The sequence below is a fragment of the Ambystoma mexicanum genome, chromosome 6p (genome assembly GCF_040938575.1).
Source record: "Ambystoma mexicanum isolate Mex_15411 chromosome 6p, UKY_AmexF1_1, whole genome shotgun sequence".
NCBI lineage: Eukaryota > Metazoa > Chordata > Amphibia > Caudata > Ambystomatidae > Ambystoma > Ambystoma mexicanum.
This window is the reverse complement of record NC_090935.1, coordinates 1,158,915,198-1,158,927,429: the sequence shown is the minus strand read 5'-3', so window position 1 is coordinate 1,158,927,429 and position 12,232 is coordinate 1,158,915,198. Positions and strand designations below refer to the sequence as shown.

Sequence of the window (12,232 nt, the reverse complement as noted above, 5' to 3'; positions counted from 1 at the left end):
ACTCGGTTTACAGGGAAAGATTTTGAGAATACCTGATGAGTTTTTGTTCAGGCCACAGATACCTATGGACGAAGAGGGTGGACAGATTATTCCCCTAGAGTTAAATGCAGCCATAGTGTGAGGGGAAATGACCATGCTCGAAGGAACAGATGACGAGGGCAGGCTATGGAGAACAGCGATTGCCATTGGGAAAGGTTATAGATTGACTGACGTCACTGACAAGGTTATGTTTAGAGACGATCCATCAGATGATGAAGTGATATTCGAGATGAGTATTACATATTGGATCAAAATAGAGAAAAGAGAGATTCCACTGGGAATGGTGATAGTACGAAAGCGGCCAGCATTTTTTGATGAAGACTTAGAAAAGGTGCCAAATTCTTTATGGACTACAGGCCCATATGCCGTAGGCCTATTGAAGGGGGTAGGTGAGGTAAAGATTAAGCTGAAGTCAAGGGCAATTTTACTTCGAGCAAGACAGTTCCCGATATCTTGAGAGGCAGATGAGGGTATTTTTAAGACTATATTAGCCCTGATGGAACAAGGTATTTTAGTGATGTCAGAGTCACTGTGTAATACCACAGTGTATTCTATCAAAACATTGAAGGGAGGGTCTTGGAGATTCATACAAGACATGAGATCAATTAACAAGATTGTAGAGGCAGAGTTTCATTTATTTCCTAATCCAGCGATGATATTATGTAGAATCCCAGCAGAATCATGATATTTTATGGTAATTGACTTGAAAAATTTGTTTTTCTCAATCCTATTGCATGAGGACTCCCAAGATCTTACATCATTTACGTTTCACAAAACTAGACTGAAAAGAACTCATTTGCCCCAAGGGTACTGTGAGTCTCCATCGATCTTTAACAGGTTCCTTCAGATGGAGCTAAGCAATATTGATTTGAAAAGCATTGTGATACAGTTGTTGGATGATATTTTGATTTGTAGCACAACAGAAGATGAGTGTAGACAAGACTCGATTCAGTTAATGACTATCCTAGCAGACAAGGGATATAAGGTAGACAAAGAGAAGTTGCAATATTGTCAAGAAGAAGTGTTGTATATAGGCCAGTTGATCTCACATGAGGGAAAAAGAGTGACACCTGAAAGAGCTGAGGTGATTATGAAAACAGCAAAACCGCACATGGTAAAAAACATGCAACAGTTTTTGGGATTATGCAACTATGTTAGAGCGTGGGTGTTTGATTATAGTTCACATACAAGACATGTTTTGCAGGCTCTGAAGAAAGCACAAGTGAATAAGGAAAGAATAGAATGGACTGAGGAAATGGAGGGAGAGCTGGAAGAACTGAAGAAAGCAATTTGTACAGCTCCAGTTTTAGGAATTCCCTATTATGACAAGGAGTTATTTTTATTTTTGCACATGAATGGGACAGTCATGACAGCAGTACTTACACAGAGAACTACATCAGGGTATTACTCTCTGGCATATTATAGTGGGATTCAGGATCCAGTGTGAAAAGGCATTTTCCTTGCGAACAGTCGCTGGCAGCAGCCGCATTTGCAATAGCGAAGTTTACTAGTATCATGATGGGGAGCTCCATGGCACTTTTTTTTATAGAGCATGCTTTTTTTGCCATTTTAGAAAAACCTAAGGGTACCTTGATATCTCAGAGAGCTTATGCATATGAGTTAGTTATATTGAATCCAGCAATTAAAATAGTCAGGTGTAAAATAGTGAACCCTGCCACATTTGTAGCTGATCCTGTGGCAGAGGGTGAGCATGTGCATGAGGACTACAAGGAATTCTATGATGACAACCCGCCCATAAAGGAAAATCGTTAGCAGGGGGGAGATTCTCGTTATTGATAATTCTTCAAAAATGTATCAAATTAGTGGAGAAAGGAATTCTGGTTCAGCTGTGGTAAGACACACAGACAATGGTGAGTTTGAAGTGGTAGCAAGTGCAAGACTACTGTCTCACTTTTCAGCGCAAGCAGCAGAATTGGCGGGACTTATTATTGCTCTTGAAAAACATGCAGGGCAGGAAGTAATGATGTACAGTGACTCCGCCTATGTGACATCAACTGTGCACGCAGGGCTAGCACATTGGAAAAGGAGGGGCTATCTCCGAGCGGTATTGGACAGGCTTATTAAGGCACTACAACTCCCAGTAGCCATTGCAATAGCTAAATGCGCAGCACATACTAAGCAAACTGATTTGATCTCTCGCAGGAATTAAACCACAGACAAAGAGGTCCAAAGGGTTGCAGATTCACCAGATATTTCAAGTTTTGATGCTCCAGATGTAAAGGAGAAAGTGGTCACAATTATGTGTGTAAATGAAGGGTTGAATCATTTGTCAAGAACACAGTTGATGGAAGTTCAAGGCAGTGCGCCACAGAAAGAGCAGGAATTGTGGAAACAAAAGGGTGTTCTTTGTCCCCCTCTGAAGCATTATGGCAACAGGACAGCACTGGAAAGCCAGTTATGCCTGTAGCATTGTTACTTGAACAGCTACACTACCCGGTGCATGTAACTAGGGAAAGCCTCGCAGCAGCTATTGCGGAGGACTGGTCCGTACTGAACCTGTTAGAACATATTGCATTTTATATAGTAAATTGCATCATTTGCCAAATGTTTACCGCTGGGCATACACTGCGAATGATCAGAGGAGTGATTACTTGACCGAATGGTCAGTTTCAGCATTTACATATCGATTATGTTGATATTCTGAAGGTATGTAGTGGATACAGGTATATGATAGTGGTGGTGTGTCCCTTTTCTAGGTGGATCGAAGCAGGTCCTTGTACACACCCTGATGCCACTTGTGCAGCAAAGTTTTTCGTCCGAAAAGTCTTTCTCAGATGGGAAGTATGTGAGGTACTGAGATCTGACAATGGGCCCCATTTCGTCAATGAAATATTGGAACAGATTAGTCTATTACTAAGTATTAAGCATAAGTTTCTCCTGCTTATCACCCACAAGCAAATGAGATATGTGAGAGACTCAACGTTCTCTTTAAAGAGAGGATCGCAAAATTTAAATTGACACTGAAGAAGGGATGGCTGTATTGACTGCCCCTTGCATTATATGTATTAAGGAACCAGCCTGGGTCGGACCACCACCTCACACCCCACGAGCTAGTGAGAGGGAGGTGAATGAGAACGCCTTTGTCTCCTCCATCGAGGAGCAGAACTGATGCCCAGAAGACTGCAGAAATGTTAGGAAATTAGTTACATGCTTATTTGACATGTATGACTGCTAGTATCTCTGTCATTTCAGAACTACTCAAACGCAAGGGGGGGTCAGTCTCAGGACAAAGATGAAGACCATTCAGCAACCAGAATTCAAGAACTACTTCCTGTACCTATACTTTTTATTGGAGATTCAGTTCTAGTGCGTAACTTTATCCGGAAGTGGCACGAGCCACGCTTTAGTGGTCTTTATATTGTAGAAAATTTTACTCCCTCAGCAGTAAAGGTTCAAGAGAGACGTGCCTGTATCCACTTGAGTGACATAAAGCCATACGCTGGTGAGACTGACGCACCCCCACCTATCGACTCAGAAGAAGAAGTGCAGCATGTGCAGACCCGATCAATGACAAAGAAGAAGGACGCTAAGGTTGCTGATTAAATATGTGCAAGTGTGCATTTGGACTGCGGATCATCCCAGACACTCTTTATAGATATTATAGCAGGAGTGCAAACTCAGTTCTTGAGTCACAGGAATCTTTTGAATTGAACTTTAGAAAATATTGATGTATTAAACATGCCATACCTGGAGTTTGAATTTGACGACTGGAAACATGAACATTTGCAAGACTCATTCCTCACTGAGTTTCTTTCTGGTTAATTCAATGGTCCTAACAGATGCTGATGCCCATAGGATACCTTTCTTGCTGTTTTTGTTTACATACTTCAAGCTTATCCTGCTCTTGTTGGGCGCAGTACTAATATATGCACTTTTCTGCAGGATCCTAAAAATGGCCCTGCAATCAGGAGGTTGTTTATGGCGATAGTTGAACAGATCCTACAGTTACCTGATCATTTAATACGGTTGCCTGATTTAAAAAGTTTTTCCTTCCTTAAAGAAGAATTCAGGCACAATGAGGAATGTCGAGAATGGTACAGTTTCAGAAAGTGAGTAAACTCAACGACGTTTGGAGAATCATAAATGGTGGGGGTTAATGTATTGTTGCATTATATATGCCTGCTCAGCATTTATCATTGTTTTCCTGATTTTGTTAATCCATACTGTTTACTTCATTGGTCCAAGCAAGGTAGAAGTCCCTTTGATTCTTTCAACTCCAGTGACTCTCACAGATGTATCTATTACTGAAAGGCCAAGACCATTGGTGATTTTCCCCACACCGGTGGCTCGTGAGAGGTTGCCTATTGCCAAAGCGAATATACCGATGATCTCCCCTGTAGGAAAACCCTTACTACTATACTTCTTGAATATTATGTGAGCACTCACCTTGCGAGAGGAAGACACAAGAGAAGCACAAGGGAAGATGAATATGAATTAAATTATTACCTAGACAGCCAGCACCCTTGGGTAATAACGTGTGGTATCAGCACATGAAAAAAGTGGGAGAGAGGACATTCAAGGAGAGTTGCTATGTTTGTGCTCTCATATCTTATGCCAGGGGGAATTCTAAGATATTCATAGCTATAGAAGAAGCAGTCCAGAAAGCTCACTGACTGATGCACCTTGCACTCTGCCGTACGAGAGGTCAGTTCTAGGGGCGAACATCAACCTTGGTATGGGTGACCGAGAAGACAGCTCCAGAAGAAGATGATTATGTCCAAGATTTAAAGACAAGAGAGAGACCCCAAACCAGAGATCATGTGATAAGATATGAAGAGCCTGGAATGAATGGTGCTGGAATCAGATGGGAAGTAAACAAAAAGCTCCATTGTCAATGAAAGAACTACGAAGAAATACGAAGATTCAAGGAGAGAAGTCAGCTGGAAAAGTGCTTACTTCAAATGGATGGGCTGAAGGCCTGATTGTGTATAAAGTGCCAGCACTAACCGGATGACCTGAAGCAATTGTGTGGCATGCAGATAATGAATGCAAACATCATTGGCCGAACATTGCAAAATTGTTGACTTGGGTCGATGATACAGGAGGACCTTTGCAGATAGCACCTCTAGCAAATGCAGAATTTTCGATTTCCCAGGTATGAAGGATGGAACAGTAGTGATAATGGGCCACTACTGGGCCTGTGGATCCAGAGCATATATGAAGTTGTCCAAGGACTGGGGAGGGCTGTGTTTCATAGTTCTCATTCACATTCCAGCATTGGTGATTCCAAAGAGTGACCTGAGCATAGCATTGATGAATTCCCAAAAGCAGATGCTCACCTAAGGAAGAGGAGATCAGTTGAATTTTTCAATCAAATAAAGAGGGAGAGCTACTTTTCAGCTAAGTCCATAGAAGCCATTGATTTAATTCCGTATGAACACAGGTTGTTCAGTAAGACTGCTGCAGTATTCACGACTATCTCCATGACAGGGATCCAGACGATGGCTAATGCCAAAGGGTTACAGATTACCAGATGGAAACTTCTTCAGACGATTAACACTACCATCAAGGGATTCAACGGTATCAAGGACGAATTGAGAGCCATAAGACTGATGACCCTGCAGAATAGATATGGACATGATTACAGCTATGAATGGAGGTGTTTGAGCCAAAATCGGAGAATCATGTTGCACATTCATACCTTCTCACGATGATGAGAATGGAACCTTGACAGAGGCCATAACGATGCTGACAAACTTGCACATCAAAATGGAAGATGAGACAGCAGATATTGCAGATGACGGCTGGTTGGCATCGATCTTCTCATGAGTTCCAAAATGGATGACAAATATTTTCCTCGGAGCACTATTGGTGATGTTCGTGTTCGCATTCTGTGTGGTCAAAATAATAATCACGCAGTGCAAGAAGACAGCAAAGAAAGCAGTAGGAATGAAGATCATGATGGATGTTGAGTCTGGGTTGAAGAGCTGACAGATGAAGAAATCAGAAAATATAAAGAAGCGAGTATTCTAGCACCTGAGGGAACAAAATTCCTGTATCCAGGAAACCGCAAGAAATATGTGGGAAGATGGATCTACTGTAGCCCGAATGGTCAATGTAGTCACATGACCTTGAGTGTTGATGAACATCTAACATCAGCAGGATCTATGAAAGGAGTAGTAAAGATATGGACTCCAAAGAAGCACTTTTTCAGACGAGGATGTCTATATGTGAAGACTGATGGAAGAGTGGTCGATGAATCAACTAGAGGGGGGGAGTGTAGAGGTGGAGCCAAGTGCCTTTACTGGAAGTTCTGCCCCTATTTTGCCTATATGTTGGAAGCCGGAAATTGCGACATGCACAATGCCAATAATGGTACCTATCCCACAAAGAATTCTTGAAACAAGGTATCCAATGAGAAAACCTTATATGATGTACCCGCAGAGAAATTACAGTCGCTTAAAGACTGGTGACGACACATGAAGCAGAGGTGACGCACCAATAAGAGATGCCAAGGAAGATGGTATACAAACCTTATAGAATCTGATGACGAAGTAAAGAATTGAGTAACATTTCATGTGCGGAATGAAGATTGCATGTGTGAAGAGGACTGAAGAAAATTATGAAATCGCTTTATATATATATATATATATACACATATATATAGAATCTGGATGTTCCACGTCATATTTTAGCAAACTAGGACCCCATGAGCAAAAAGGGCTGAAAGTGTGGCACAGCAAAGAAAGACAGCTGGCGATGGAGGAAGAATCGAGAAGGCTTGTCTGGCCCAGAGCCAAGGGTTGAGGCAGCCAAGAAACTGGTTATCTATTCAAGAAGATACAATGAACGTGAGAAGTGAGGCGAGCTTCTGTTGAGGTGCAATGGAAAAAACATTATGAGTGCCAAGTTTTATTCATTTAATAGTATTAAATGCGAAGAAGGAGCTAAAACACGGTCTCTTGTCACATGGTGTAGATGAAAATAGACTTTGGGCAATCCACATCGAGACTGAAGATAAGATTGTGCTTGCACTCTCTTTTATTCTCAGGCGCAGTGATACTTTGCAAGGCTGAGTTCAAAGACAATTCAAATGGCAGACAGCAGGAGTGATGATGGATGATGGGCTAATTGGGTGGGAAGACATGGTCAAAACACCCACAAGCACCTGGGGTACCAGATTGCGTGCTACTAGTGAGTGGAATATTCCAGAAGGGTACAAGCATGCCAACCAATCATAGAGGGCCACGTAGCAAAGAGCCCTATAGTTTGTAAGCCAATGAAACGTTTGGTATTTGATGACAACAAAGATGACTTGCACTACGGGTGGGAATAGTGGTCCACCTGGCTATAGAGACTCAATCACAATCCTATCCCCCATAGAAAGTATACCTAGATGTTCCCCATAGACCAACCACACACCCAAGTAGGTTTTCTTACTTTGCCACGTAGTGTGATGTCAATGATGCTGAGTTTTTTCTATAAATGTGTGTTTTTTCATGTAAAACGTTGAGAGACTTGAGCGAACGTCCGTTGATGTCCGTTGTACTCCCTGTTTTAGACAATTGCAAATACAAAAGCTTAGTTTTGCCAACTTCCTGAGTTGGGTTTATTATTGGTGTAAGAGTAAATTCTGCATCCCCATCCATCCAATAAATTGTCACCTCGCTTAAAGGGCCTACAGGTTCATGGTGAAGAGCTTATTATTATTATTATTATTATTATTATTATTATTATTATTATTATTATTATTATTATTATTATATAACAGGAAGTTAAGCAGCAGATAGGAGAGATTTGTGTTGGCTGTGCAGTCAGGCAGTGGAATGACAATACCTGATGATCGGAACAGTGTCAGAGATCGGGAGACATCCTATCTTTCGTAGTGCCAATATCGGCAAGAATGAAGATCTACAGAAAATGGCACCGTTTTATGGAATGGGGAGCAATGACCTACGGTGCCTAAAGAATTTGTGGTGAACGCAAAGACATGCAATGTTTTGCAGAGCAAAACGGCTAGGTAAAGGCTTGCCCTCCTTACAGGGCATGGTGAACGACAGAACGTATTTATTATATTATTTATTCTTTCATATGGACGTGAACAAAACACAGCTGTGCCTCAGGGTGGCGTTCAACTGTGTAAAACAATGTATACATTTACGGGAAACACAATAAAAAAAAATAAGAGCATAGATTTCAGGTCACAGCATAGCAAACAACTACACCCCTGTCCAAAGATTGAGTAGCCACAAATGTTGAGATCCATAAGAGGATATTTAATTGTTAACTGAAATGCAAGAAGCTAGACCGGGAACACAGATTAGGAAACATTCCATTCTAAACAGAAACATAATTACAATGCCAGGCCCTTTTTCTTGTCAGGGATTTCTTACAGCTGGGAACTTCCAGGGGAAATACATCCTGGCTGCAAAGCCCACGGATACAACCAGAAATATAAACCCTGGATGCAAGCTAGGAAAGAGTACCCAAATGCACTGCCTTATGAGTCAGGCAGGAAAGTTTAAACGGCATGTCCTATTCAAGGAAATCCAATGTAAGTGCTCCAGCAGGTGTGGGGGAGACATTGCTGCAAGCTTTCTGGAGCCTGTCACCAATGAGGCAGCCACCTGCAAGTGGCCTTTATGGAAGCAAGCACGCAGGCAGCTCACTCAAACCAAAGTAGCATTTGCTCAGGGCAAGTGGAGATATCAAGGTGTGGATATCGGCTAGCAAGGCATACAGGATCTCAGGGCCCAAAGGGACGCAAAGATGAATATTAAGGTCACTTGCAAACTGCTGCTCATGAAACTTGAAAGACATGGGAGAGCCCAGCTGCAACACAAAGGCCTCAACATAGAAGGTAAGGGATGGAATATCCGTGTGATTGGCCGGTTCGTGCATCTACACCTGGACACTCAGACTGCAACTAGCCCACGCAATGAACAGGTACTTCCATTTGGTGGGATTGAGTTCAAATTTTAAAAAAAATGCTTCACCATTCATTGTTTCATTTCTCCCACACAGTCCTTCAGCATTTCAATATCTTGAGCAGGGGACACCCTCAGACAGAACTGGAGAACAATAGCATTTGGAATAAATGACACAAGGCAGCCATAGGGAAACTGATAGTGATAACTTAAGTCTTCTATCGTGGCTACCTTGTCAACCTTCTCCCTTGTCGACCCTACAGATAGACCCTACAGATGCGACTTTTAGATCCCCTCACATTGTCCCCTTATCTTACTGTATGCGCAGCTATTGCATCAGCAAGATACTGAACAGGCATTTGTTTCTGTGCACCAGGATGCTATTTTAGACTGATATGGAGCATCTAATACACCCTTTGAACTTATGGTCTTTTATGTGTCCTTGTGATACCTGAGACCTTCAGATACAGTAAGGCAGAGAAGAAGGAGCCGGCATTGGAAGGATCACTCCAAGCTTCTCATTCTCATCCGTACACATTTGGACAATAAAACTATAAATCCGGGTCGTCCCGGCATTAGTGGGAATATATGCTGGGCATCTTAATGTTGAAACAGTACTTTAGCCTTGTGGCTTCCAGAAACTCCACATTGAAGATTTCTGAAATGGCGCTTTTGAGATTTGTTGAGGAGCTGGCGTTTAGACCTTGGCATGCTGGGACCATTTCAATTGAGGCTTCTTCTAAAGTGACATTTAGGGCTGCTTTCCCTCTACTTCCTCAGACTGGCACTTAGTTTTCCTCGTGACCTTCCTGTACTTTTCTCCCTGGTACCTGATGACTTTGGTAACCTTGTAAACGCAGACCTCGAATTCATTTTCTACAGTGGAGCTGGGATTTCTCTCTGAAGCTCCAGGATAATTTCCTCCCGGACCCGGGTTTCCCATCTTCATTTAGGAAACAAGTGTGTTGAGTGTGTGTGTGTGTGAGCAGGTGTGCGGGGAGGTTGGAGGCGGGGGAGTCCGTAAAATGGGTGAGGTGACCGGTTAGAACTCAGTTCCCTTTGTAGTCTACCAGAGAAAGGTATTAGCATATGTTGGCTCTAGCACATCACACAGGGGCCTAATCTCACGGCGGCTGCACCACTCCCATTTCACACTACTTCCCCTTCACTTTGTTTGCCAACTCTGTCAGGCGTCCATGTTCTATCACGTGATGACATGTTTGTACACGGACTCCCATCTGGATTTCCCTGAATCGCACAATCGAGACAGCAGACCCCACACACACACCCTGCCAGTGAGCTTTGCAAAATTAAATCCGTAGAGTTCTTCATTTTTTTTTGTATACAGATTTTTCATTTTTTTTTTGTTTACAGATTTTCTCGTGTTCATAAAAATACAATTTGAAGCCTAAACAAACAATGCAAAATGTACCCTCATCATGAGCAACAAAAAAAGTAAAACCCTCTGCTGGCCAAGTTCCCTATGGCGTTGCATCGGCGTCCTGTCACGCATATACTCACTCTCTTGAACAACACGTGGTAAAGAGGCGGGAATTTAATCATGGAATGAGGCTGCGACGACGAGCCACTGTACCATGTTAATTGCAGCAGACCCCAACACTGTTTTAAAGCAGCATATTCCAAAGCTTTTCTCTGGAAGGTTTTCCAGTCAAACTCAACTTAGTGTAGAATTCTTCACCCGTCAACGCGACAGTTCCCACTAATAGCTAAAAACTGTCTCGATTTTCACATTTTCCAGAATGGAAAGTTGAGCAAAGCTGTGACCTCGAGGGCCTCCTTCGTCGCCATGATTGCTAATCGAGGACAGCATATGTCACCGCCTTGCTGAATCTCCAGTGAGATTAATTACATGTTTATTCGGGTTTAATTCACTCTCTGCCTTCTCAGAGGCTGTGAACCATTCAATTATGAGCCCACGATTCAGTAAGCTTGTTTTTTTTAAAACTGGACGACACATTACTTTTCATGAGGTAGATCGTAGACGGCCACTTTTGCAGAAACAGAATGATTCAGGCACGTTTAGGATTAAAAAGATTGTCCGTTTAGTCTAGAAATTTTGGTAGTTCAGCTGATTTGCTCAAATGCCTAATGTCGGTCATATTTTGAAAAAACCCAAAGGGCCGATTGCCAGAGACTTGTCTGTAAGAATTGCAGCTTGGCTGATGCTACCTACCCTTGGTAATACCATCAGCCAGTGCTACTCAATGAATTCCCAAGCAGGGATTTGAAGTCTCTATAGAAGGCACAGTCATCTGCTATCCAGTCTTTTTACCACATTCATTCCTAGTTGCTATTTTTCCAGCTGATTTTTTACCAGTTTCTTTGCCACAAAATGCAGGGGGTGTTTGGGTCAGGACATATGGGGAGGGAGATGGGTGGGAGATTGGTGGGGGAGATGGTGGTCGTTGAGGGGAAGGGAGGTCTCCCCCCGCAATCATTGGTAAGAAAAATGGTAAAAAAGCAGTAGCAAAAAAGCAGCAATTTAAGAATACGCAGTAAAAAGACAGAGCCTCATTACGACTTTGACGGGCCGTAAACAAAGGTGCCGGTAAACTTACCGGCACCCTTGTTTCCGGACCGGCAAATTACAATTTTGCCTGCTGGGGCTGCTGCGTCTGACAGGTCTAACCCTGCCGGGTGCAGCGGCCACGCTAGGCAGACTCTTCACGGAGCAACGTTGCCGGCAGCTCTGACAATTCCTGTGGCCTATGTCCTATGAGACTCCACACGAATGGGGAACAATATTTACTGGCGCCTAGTTTGCCGCTCTGACAGGACTTGTAATGTCCCGGTGGCACCGGTAAGCTAGGTGACGGTAAAATGTCACAAGTCCAGTGGCAACACGCCAGAAGCATCGGCAGGGTTACCGCTGGACTCGTAATGAGGCAAGAACCGCTTTGCTCCTTTTTGAGCAGTCAGATAGACAGAGGAGGCCTGCAATGGTAGCCACCCCCGGAATCCTCCTCTTCGCCACCACATTCACCATACATTTTCCTGGATGGCACTTGGTATTTTCTAGCACAGCCAAACCGGGCACAATGCGCTAAGAGGAGCAGAGTCCATTATACTAGGAATACCCATTTGTCAAGGGGTGAGTTGTTAGGTACCCACATGCTTGTCATTACGAGTTTGGGGTCGCAGTAAAAATGTGAAGTTAATTCCGTTACCCCCACTTTTAAAAAAAAATGTACCACCAATAATTTGTGGATTTACTATGTGGAACTACCGTGTGCGGTGAAATCATCAAAAATCCCCAAGGAGTCCAAGAACTAAAAAAATTGGGA

General features: G+C 42.9%; 1 protein-coding gene across 1 annotated transcript in view; it reads right to left on the bottom strand.

The window, feature by feature from the left end:
- MAMDC2 (MAM domain containing 2) overlaps positions 1-12,232 on the bottom strand; it is a 682,997-nt gene that overhangs the window by 274,146 nt on the left and 396,619 nt on the right. The window lies entirely within an intron of this gene.